General features: G+C 48.2%; 1 long non-coding RNA gene across 1 annotated transcript; it reads left to right on the top strand.

The window, feature by feature from the left end:
* The first annotated feature begins 7143 nt into the window (after positions 1–7143).
* Positions 7144–8297, top strand: LOC138657664 (uncharacterized). The gene is made up of 3 exons (XR_011317120.1): positions 7144–7236; positions 7798–7991; positions 8127–8297. It is a non-coding gene; the product is annotated as an uncharacterized lncRNA (long non-coding RNA).
* Positions 8298–11308: the final 3011 nt, after the last annotated feature.

Genomic DNA, 11308 nt, shown 5'->3' with positions numbered 1-11308 from the left:
ACAAACGTAGGAATGAAATAGATTCAGCAAAGTGAGGCCCGATATTCTAGACAGAGCGAGGATAGCAAAGAGAACTATGCAGTCTACAAAAAACCCTAAAACGAAAACCACGCAAAGGGGCAAAAAGACCCACCGTGCCGAACTAACAGCACGGCGGTGCACCCCTTTGCTTCTCAGAGCTTCCAGCAAAAGTTAATAGCAAGCTGGACAGAAAAAACAGAAAACAAACTAGAAGCACTTATCTAGCAGAGCAGCAGGCCCAAGGAAAGATGCAGTAGCTCAGATCCAACACTGGAACATTGACAAGGAGCAAGGAAGACAGACTCAGGTGGAGCTAAATAGCAAGGCAGCCAACGAGCTCACCAAAACACCTGAGGGAGGAAGCCCAGAGACTGCAATACCACTTGTGACCACAGAAGTGAACTCAGCCACAGAATTCACAACAGTACACCCCCCTTGAGGAGGGGTCACCGAACCCTCACCAGAACCCCCAGGCCGACCAGGATGAGCCACATGAAAGGCACGAACAAGATCTGGGGCATGGACATCAGAGGCAAAAACCCAGGAATTATCTTCCTGAGCATAACCCTTCCATTTGACCAGATACTGGAGTTTCCGTCTAGAGACACGAGAATCCAAAATCTTCTCCACAATATACTCCAATTCCCCCTCCACCAAAACAGGGGCAGGAGGCTCCACAGATGGAACCATAGGTGCCACGTATCTCCTCAACAACGACCTATGGAATACATTATGTATGGAAAAGGAGTCTGGGAGGGTCAGACGAAAAGACACCGGATTGAGAATCTCAGAAATCCTATACGGACCAATAAAACGAGGTTTAAATTTAGGAGAGGAAACCTTCATAGGAATATGACGAGAAGATAACCAAACCAGATCCCCAACACGAAGTCGGGGTCCCACACGGCGTCTGCGATTAGCGAAAAGCTGAGCCTTCTCCTGGGACAAGGTCAAATTGTCCACCACCTGAGTCCAGATCTGCTGCAACCTGTCCACCACAGAATCCACACCAGGACAGTCCGAAGACTCAACCTGTCCTGAAGAGAAACGAGGATGGAACCCAGAATTGCAGAAAAATGGAGAGACCAAGGTAGCCGAGCTGGCCCGATTATTAAGGGCGAACTCAGCCAACGGCAAAAATGACACCCAATCATCCTGGTCAGACCAATAAACAATCAAGAATTTATCCAGATACTCACGGAAAATGTCATGCATAAAAGACTGAAAAACAGATGGAGCATTGGCAAGTCCAAACGGCATCACCAGATACTCAAAATGACCCTCGGGCGTATTAAATGCCGTTTTCCATTCATCTCCTTGCCTGATTCTCACCAGATTATACGCACCACGAAGATCTATCTTAGTGAACCAACTAGCCCCCTTAATCCGAGCAAACAAGTCAGAAATCAATGGCAAGGGATACTGAAACTTAACAGTGATCTTATTAAGAAGGCGGTAATCAATACACGGTCTTAGCGAACCATCCTTCTTGGCTACAAAAAAGAACCCTGCTCCCAATGGTGACGACGATGGGCGAATATGTCCCTTCTCCAGGGACTCCTTCACATAACTGCGCATAGCGGTGTGTTCAGGTACGGACAAATTAAATAAACGACCCTTAGGGAATTTACTACCAGGAATCAAATCGATAGCACAATCACAATTCCTATGCGGAGGTAGGGCATCAGACTTGGACTCTTCAAATACATCCTGAAAGTCCGACAAGAACTCTGGGATGTCAGAAGGAATGGATGACGAAATAGACAAAAATGGAACATCACCATGTACTCCCTGACAACCCCAGCTGGTTACCGACATAGAGTTCCAATCCAATACTGGATTATGGGTTTGTAGCCATGGCAACCCCAACACGACCACATCATGCAAATTATGCAGTACCAGAAAGCGAATAACTTCCTGATGTGCAGGAGCCATGCACATGGTCAGCTGGGCCCAGTACTGAGGCTTATTCTTGGCCAAAGGTGTAGCATCAATTCCTCTCAACGGAATAGGACACCGCATAGGCTCCAAGAAAAATCCACAACGTTTAGCATAATCCAAATCCATCAGATTCAGGGCAGCGCCTGAATCCACAAACGCCATGACAGAATACGATGACAAAGAGCACATTAAGGTAATGGACAAAAGGAATTTGGACTGTACAGTACCAATAACGGCAGAGCTATCGAACCGCCTAGTGCGTTTAGGACAATTAGAAATAGCATGAGTAGAATCACCACAATAGAAACACAGTCTGTTCAGACGTCTGTGTTCTTGCCGTTCTACTTTAGTCATAGTCCTGTCGCACTGCATAGGCTCAGGTTTACTCTCAGACAATACTGCCAGATGGTGCACAGATTTACGCTCGCGCAAGCGACGACCGATCTGAATGGCCAAGGACATGGACTCATTCAAACCAGCAGGCATAGGAAATCCCACCATTACATCCTTAAGAGCTTCAGAGAGACCCTTTCTGAACAAAGCCGCTAGTGCAGATTCATTCCACAGAGTGCGTACTGACCACTTTCTAAATTTCCGACAATATACTTCTATATCATCCTGACCCTGGCATAAAGCCAGCAGATTTTTCTCAGCCTGATCCACTGAATTAGGCTCATCGTAAAGCAATCCGAGCGCCAGGAAAAACGCATCAACATTACTCAATGCAGGGTCTCCTGGCGCAAGAGAAAACGCCCAGTCCTGTGGGTCGCCGCGCAAAAAAGAAATAATAATCAAAACCTGTTGAATAGGATTACCAGAAGAATGAGGTTTCAAGGCCAAAAATAGCTTACAATTATTTCTGAAGCTCAGGAACTTAGTTCTGTCACCAAAAAACAAATCAGGAATCGGAATTCTTGGTTCTAGCATCGATTTCTGATCAATAGTATCTTGAATCTTTTGTACATTTACAACGAGATTATCCATTGAGGAGCACAGAGCCTGAATATCCATGTCCACAGCTGTGTCCTGAAGCACTCTAATGTCTAGGGGAAAAAAAAGACTGAAGACAGAGCTAAGAAAAAAAAATGATGTCAGGATTTCTTTTTTCCCTCTATTGGGAATCATTGGTGTGGCTCCTTGTACTGTTATGGCTGGCAATCAGGCAACACAGTGTGCAGTAATCAGCGCACATACAGAGATCTGGCAATAACCAAAAACAATAGGACGAGCTCTGAGACGTGGAATCTCTGTAGACTGCAGTACCTGATCTATCCTCACACAACTATAAGCAGCAGTGGATTGCGCCTATAACTACCTATGCAACTCGGCACTGCCTGAGGAGCTGACTAGCCTGAAGATAGAAATACAAGCCTGACTTACCTCAGAGAAATACCCCAAAGGAATAGGCAGCCCCCCACATATAATGACTGTTAGCAAGATGAAAAGACAAACGTAGGAATGAAATAGATTCAGCAAAGTGAGGCCCGATATTCTAGACAGAGCGAGGATAGCAAAGAGAACTATGCAGTCTACAAAAAACCCTAAAACGAAAACCACGCAAAGGGGCAAAAAGACCCACCGTGCCGAACTAACAGCACGGCGGTGCACCCCTTTGCTTCTCAGAGCTTCCAGCAAAAGTTAATAGCAAGCTGGACAGAAAAAACAGAAAACAAACTAGAAGCACTTATCTAGCAGAGCAGCAGGCCCAAGGAAAGATGCAGTAGCTCAGATCCAACACTGGAACATTGACAAGGAGCAAGGAAGACAGACTCAGGTGGAGCTAAATAGCAAGGCAGCCAACGAGCTCACCAAAACACCTGAGGGAGGAAGCCCTGAGACTGCAATACCACTTGTGACCACAGAAGTGAACTCAGCCACAGAATTCACAACACATGGGCTCCTTGACCACTCTGATCGGTTTGGCTGTGGAAGAGACTAGCATTACAGTTAATATGTGAAAATGGACCCCATAATTTATTGCACAATTTCTCTGAAACACAGTGATGCCTCATATGTTGTCAGAAATTATTGTTGGGCCACATGTCAGGGCTGAGAAGGAAAGAGCACTATTTAGCTTTTGGAGCACAGATTTTGGTAGAAGAGTTTATGGAAGACATTTGCGGAGTCCCGAAGGTGCCAGAATAGCAGAAAATCCCCAAAAGTGACCCCACTGTAGAAATTGCACCTCAAAGAATTCATTTACATCTGCAGTGACTATGTTATAACATTCACGACATGCTTTTTTCTGAAGAATTTCAAATATACCAGATTAGTTCCCATACATTGTGCCCCCTTAAAGTGTACATCCCCCATGTTTTGTAGCTCCTGCATATATTGTGCCCGGCTTGTGCTTCATTTGACAAGCACCCTGTAAATGGATAAGCACTCTTTCCCCACTACAATAATGCCAAACATGAGATCGCTTAGGCTACTTTCACACTAGCATTAACTGCAATACGTTAAAATGCGTCGTTTTGCCGAAAAAACGCATCCAGCAAAATATTTTGCTGGATGCGTTTTTTCCCCATAGACTTGTATTGGCGACGCATTGCGACGGATTTGCATACGTCGGTATACGTCTTTCGACGGATGCGTCGAAATTAGGCGACATGTCGTCTGGAAAAACGTAGATTGTAACGTTTTTTGGCCCCGACAAAAAAACGTGTCGCGGCGCATCCTGCGGCATGCGTCTTTGGCTACAATGAAAGTCTATGAGCGACGGATGCGTCGAGACACGTCGTACGACGCAATGCAGCGCTGCAATACGTTTTTTTCTACTGAGCATGCTCAGAATCAGGATTTTGTAGTTAATTGGCCAGACATCCCCAAATCTATATAAACCTGGCCTGGGCCTTCAACCCCACATATGCCAGCAAGACACAGAGAAGATTTGAAGCCTGCAAGACCCCAGCCTGACATCAAGACCCCAGCCTGGCAGCAAGACCCCAGCCTGGCAGCAAGACCCCAGCCTGCCATCAAGACCCCAGCCTGCTATCAAGACCCCAGCCTGGCAGCAAGGACCTTCCAGCCACACTCCAACAGTGTGAGTATTGCCATTTTTGGGTGCGTGTGTGTGTGTGTGTGTGTGTGTGTGTTGGCGCGCATTTGTGTGTGTGTGCGCATTTGTGTGTGTGTGTGCATTTGTGTATGATGTACTGACTACAGCAAGAGCTTAAAACCTGAAGACAACCTGAGGCCTGCCGTCGTCCTGCAACAGCCAGTGCCCTGCTACAGTCCAGATCCACCCTGAGGCCTGCCACTGTGAAGACATCCAGCTCCAGCCGGAGGACTGATGGCCGTGTGTGTGTATTTTTGTACTGCTGTGTGCTTTTGTATGTATGTGTTCACGTGCCTGCACCTTATTATGCCTTCGCCAATATTATGCCTGTTCATGTGTTATTATGCTTGTGTTATGACTCTGCTTGCAGGTATGTTTGTGTGTGTCTTGTTGGTTGCATGTGCATTTGTCAATGCCATATTTTAATGTTGATTTTTGATGTATTTACTAAAGGTACCGTCACACTGAGCGACGCTGCAGCGATACCAACAACGATCCGGATCACTGCAGCGTCGCTGTTTGGTCGCTGGAGAGCTGTCACACAGACAGCTCTCCAGCAACCAATGATGCCGGTAACCAGGGTAAACATCGGGTTACTAAGCGCAGGGCTGCGCTTAGTAACCCAATGTTTACCCTGGTTACCAGCGTAAAAATTAAAAAAAAATAAAAAATACTTAACTTCCGCTGTCTGTCCGTCTGTCCCCTGCTGTGCTTCTCTGCATTGTGAGCGCCGGCCAGCTGTAAAGCAGAGCACAGCGGTGATGTCACCGCTCTGCTTTCCGGCCGCTGTGCTTACACAGGGCAGAGAAGCAGAGCGCCGAGGGACAGACAGCGGAAGGTAAGTATGTTTTTTTTTTTTTTTTTTACTTTTACGCTGGTAACCAGGGTAAACATTGGGTTACTAAGCGTGGCCCTGCGCTTAGTAACCCGATGTTTACCCTAGTTACCAGCGAACACATCGCTGAATCGGCGTCACACACGGCGATTCAGCGATGTCTGCAGGAAGTCCAGCGACGAAATAAAGTTCTGGACTTTCTGCAGCGACCAACGACATCACAGCAGGATTCTGATCGCTGCTGTGTGTCAAACTGAACGATATCGCTAGCCAGGACGCTGCAACGTCACGGATCGCTAGCGATATCGTTCAGTGTGACGGTACCTTTAGTATAGTGGTTTGTGCAGCATGTGTGTTTTTTTTTTTTTTAATCGGATGTATTATTGCAAAGTCTAGTGGTCTGCAGCTTGTGGTTAGAATGTGTGAGTGCTTTTTTTTAAAAAAAAGTGTTGATTTTTTTAATTAACTGTTGAAACCATTCCCAGTTGATGTACTTGTATTTAAAATAAAGAGCATTTCTGCTCCATTGCGATTTAGAAAAAAAAAATATTAATAAAATGTTTATTAAAAAATTGTCCGTAGTATAATTTCATAAAGGTAAATTTAAAACAGGTGTATGTACCAATGGTTACACATGCAATACAGGACATGGAAATGAATGGTATAACGTGCACCTGTTTTTGGGTTTTGGTGTTCACCTATTTCTCACTTTTTAACAGGGTGTTTATTGTTAAACATTATCTAGTTCTGGGGTGGTCTAACTATAAATCCATTATACTTATTATATTACAGATACACTAGGGACCACAGCCACCGGCCGTAGCCACCAGGACCACAGCCTCACATTTTTTAAAGTAAGTTTTGAAGACCCCAAATCTGCTACTTCAATGTATAGAGCAGATTGCAAGTGTCTTTTAACTTACCAGGACCACAGCCAGGGCCGTATTTGCCACTAGGCACTCGAGGGCACGTGCCTAGGGCGGCGACATTGCGGGGGGGCGGCACCTGGGCAAGGATTTTTTTTTTTTTTTTTAAGTCACAAACGCGACCGACGCAAAACCCGGCCCCCCCGCCTGCCTCCCCGCACCCCTCCCCGCCTCCGCATCCCACCCACCCTCCATGAAGAGAGACAATACTCACCTCCTGCTCCAGCCTCCAGCGATGCCTGTTCTCACCGTCTGTAGCGCGTAATGAGTGAGCGGTCACATGGTACCGGTCATTAAGGTCATGAATATGCGCATATTCATGACCTTATTGAGCAGTATCACATGACCGCTCACTCAGTCAGGAAGAAGGCGCTGCGGCGGGACAGAGCGCCAGAGGGATGTCGGCGGCTGCGGCGCGCGCAGTGTGTGGGACAGGCAGCTGAGCTGAGTGACAGGTGAGTATGAGGACGGACGGACGGGGGCGATGTTCTGCAGGGAGGGGGGGCGATGAAGCTCTGCAGGGAGGGAGGGAGGGAGGGAGATGAAGCTCTGCAGGGAGGGAGGGGGGGGCGATGATGAAGCTCTGCAGGGAGGGAGGGGGGCGATGATGAAGCTCTGCAGGGAGGGAGGGGGGGCGATGATGAAGCTCTGCAGGGAGGGAGGGGGGGCGATGATGAAGCTCTGCAGGGAGTGAGGGGGGGCGATGATGAAGCTCTGCAGGGAGGGAGGGGGGGCGATGATGAAGCTCTGCAGGGAGGGAGGGGGGGCGATGATGAAGCTCTGCAGGGAGGGAGGGGGGGCGATGAAGCTCTGCAGGGAGGGAGGGGGGGCGATGAAGCTCTGCAGGGAGGGAGGGGGGGGCGATGAAGCTCTGCAGGGAGGGAGGGGGGGGCGATGAAGCTCTGCAGGGAGGGAGGGGGGGCGATGAAGCTCTGCAGGGGGGGGGGGGCGATGTTCTGCAGCTGTCACGGTCCTGTAGAGTTATCGGACATGTTTGTCTTCTCTGTTGGGCGCAGATGGAGCAGATAACGGCAGCCGACCCCCATCCTCCGCGGAGTCCCGTCCACACTGGGAGATCCCGCGTCCGCAGTCGCTTGTGCCGGTGTCACCCGCGCGGATCAGCGCCGTCCTCCCGCGGAAATATCCGGTGATCAGACAGTGAGGCTTCTACTCTGATATTCTGACCTATAGCGCCGCTCCTCTGGTGAAAGTGAGTGCAGGCGTCACATGACCGGCAGCCGCGTGCTATACTGCACGTGTCCACGGCTACAGAGCGCTCTGTCCCCGCCGTTCTCCGGTGTCTCCTTGTGCTGCAGCTTCAGCCGCCATTTCCATTATATTGCAGGATGTCAGCGCCGGACCGAGCGTTCAACCGAATCTCAAGACAAGTGGACGAGGAGCGCAACACCCCGAAAGGTGAGCGGAGGATACTTGTAACAACCACAGGAAGGTAGACCCCGGCAACCAGATCCAACAGTCACAATAGGAGATGTCACAGCTCACCTCCTCCTCCTCCTTAAAGGGAACCTGTCACCGCCAAAATCGCGGGTGAGGTAGGCACATCAGCATCAGGGGCTTATCTACAGCATTCTGGAATGCTGTAGATAAGCCCCTGATGTATCCTAAAACATGAGAAAAAGACGTTATATTATACTCACCCAGGGGCGGTCCCGCTGTTGGTCCGGGTCTGGCGCCTCCCATCTTCATCAGATGACGTCCTCTTCTGGTCTTCACGCCGCAGCTCCGGCGCAGGCGTACTTTGCCTGCCCTGTTGAGGGCAGAGTAAAGTACTGCATTGCGCAGGTGCCGGGAAAGGTCAGAGAGGCCCGGCGCCTGCACAATGCTGTACTTTGCTCTGCCCTCAACAGGACAGGCAAAGTACGCCTGCGCCGGAGCTGCGGTGTGAAGACCAGAAGAGGACGTCATCTGATGAAGATGGGAGGCGCCAGACCCGGACCAACAGCGGGACCGCCCCTGGGTGAGTATAATATAACGTCTTTTTCTCATCTTTTAGGTTACATCGGGGGCTTATCTACAGCATTCCAGAATGCTGTAGATAAGCCCCTGATGCCGGTGGGCTTACCTCACCCGCGATTTTGGGGGTGACAGGTTCCCTTTAACACCCTCCCATAGAAGTGAATGGTCCCCACAATACAGTCTGATGTTACTTACATATTACAGTGTCACCCGGGCTCAGTACATGGGGTGTCTCGCCCGTCACTCGGGCTCAGTACAGTCATGGTCAAAAGTATTGACACCCCTGCAATTCTGTCAGATAATACTCAGTTTCTTCCTGAAAATGATTGCAAACACAAATTCTTTGGTATTATTATCTTCATTTAATTTGTCTTAAATGAAGAAACACAAAAGAGAATGAAGCAAAAAGCAAAACATTCATCATTTCACACAAAACTCCAAAATTGGGCCAGACAAAAGTATTGGCACCCTCAGCCTAATACTTGGTTGCACAACCTTTAGCCAAAATAACTGCGACCAACCGCTTCCGGTAACCATCAATGAGTTGCTTCCAATGCTCTGCTGGAATTTTAGACCATTCTTCTTTGGCAAACTGCTCCAGGTCCCTGATATTTGAAGGGTGCCTTCTCCAAACTGCCATTTTTAGATCTCTCCGCAGGTGTCCTATGGGATTCAGGTCTGGACTCATTGCTGGCCACCTTAGAAGTCTCCAGTGCTTCCTCTCAAACCATTTTCTAGTGCTTTTTGAAGTGTGTTTTGGGTCATTGTCCTGCTGGAAGACCCATGACCTCTGAGGGAGACCCAGCTTTCTTACACTGGGCCCTACATTCTGCTGCAAAATTTGTTGGTAGTCTTCAGACTTCATAATGCCATGCACACGGTCCAGCAGTCCAGTGCCAGAGGCAGCAAAGCACCCCCAAAACATCAGGGAACCTCCGCCATGTTTGACTGTAGGGACCGTGTTCTTCTCTTTGAATGCCTCTTTTTTTCTCCTGTAAACTCTATGTTGATGCCTTTGCCCAAAAAGCTCTACTTTTGTCTCATCTGACCAGAGAACATTCTTCCAAAACGTTTTAGGCTTTTTTAGGTAAGTTTTGGCAAACTCCAGCCTGGCTTTTTTATGTCTCGGGGTAAGAAGTGGGGTCTTCCTGGGTCTCCTACCATACAGTCCCTTTTCATTCAGACGCCGACGGATAGTACGGGTTGACACTGTTGTACCCTCGGACTGCAGGGCAGCTAGAACTTGTTTGGATGTTAGTCGAGGTTCTTTATCCAACATCCGCACAATCTTGCGTTGAAATCTCTTGTCAATTTTTCTTTTCCATCCACATCTAGGGAGGTTAGTCACAGTGCCATGGGCTTTAAACTTCTTGATGACACTGCGCATGGTAGACACAGGAACATTCAGGTCTTTGGAGATGGACTTGTAGCCTTGAGATTGTTCATGCTTCCTCACAATTTGGTTTCTCAAGTCCTCAGACAGTTCTTTGGTCTTCTTTCTTTTCTCCATTCTCAATGTGGTACACACAAGGACACAGGACAGACGTGGCCATTATACAGTGTGGAGCACTGTGTGGCCATTATACAGTATGGAACATCATGCAGGGCCATTATACAGTATGTGGAGCACTGCATAGCCATTGTACAGTATGAAGCACTGCGTGGCCATATTTTTTTTTTGTTTTAATGTATATGAAACAGTGTGATCAGCAGTGCTAAATGGGTGTGGTTGGGACTTGGATATGGGTGTGATTAGTTGTGAAATGGGTGTGGTCAGAGGCATGGCCTAAAATTTGCCGCGGCGCACTACGTGCAACCTTTAGACCTTTTTCCCTTCAAAAGTTGGGAGGTATGGCACCGCATTTCCCAGATCACATCAAGTACCGCAAATCCCATAAGGAATGAATGAAACCAAACGCAGTGTTGCCGTAAGTGATCCGTTACGTGTCAGATGCAGAAAAACTGCCTGATCTGCTGCAAACGGCAACTTTCACATCAGTGATTCTTCCCAAAGTCACTGCCGATAGTGTCATACTCACCAGAGGGGGAGGCAGAGCTAAAAGTGCCTAGGGCAGCAGAAACTCTAAATACGGCCCTGACCACAGCCACCAGCCGTAGCCACCAGGATCAAAAATGTACTACTAGATAAGGGTGCAACCATAAGTAAAGGGCATCAAGACTTAATATAGATAAATGAATGGTCCTTAATATCCCTAACTAATGCACAGATATAAGCCCAAAGATTGGCGCACCATAGAAAATCAACGTATGATGAAAATATGACCCATACCACCTCCTAATAGAGGTAAAAGTCAGAGTGGTCCCATGAGGAAAAAATTCCCCAGACAGAGCAGTGTGCGACCCAGTCACCCAATAATCACCTGAAGTAGGGAGGGTGAAAACGGCAACCAAAAGTGTGACAGGCCCGGGAGGCAGATGAGCCCAACGCGTATCGCGGCAGAAAAAAGCCGCTTCCCCAATCATACGTTGATTTTCTATGGTGCGCCAATCTTTGGGCTTATATCTGTGCATTAGTTAGGGATATTAAGG

The sequence above is a fragment of the Ranitomeya imitator genome, chromosome 1 (genome assembly GCF_032444005.1).
Source record: "Ranitomeya imitator isolate aRanImi1 chromosome 1, aRanImi1.pri, whole genome shotgun sequence".
NCBI classification, from domain to species: domain Eukaryota; kingdom Metazoa; phylum Chordata; class Amphibia; order Anura; family Dendrobatidae; genus Ranitomeya; species Ranitomeya imitator.
Note: the sequence above shows the minus strand (reverse complement) of the source record. Positions and strands in the feature narration are given on the sequence as shown.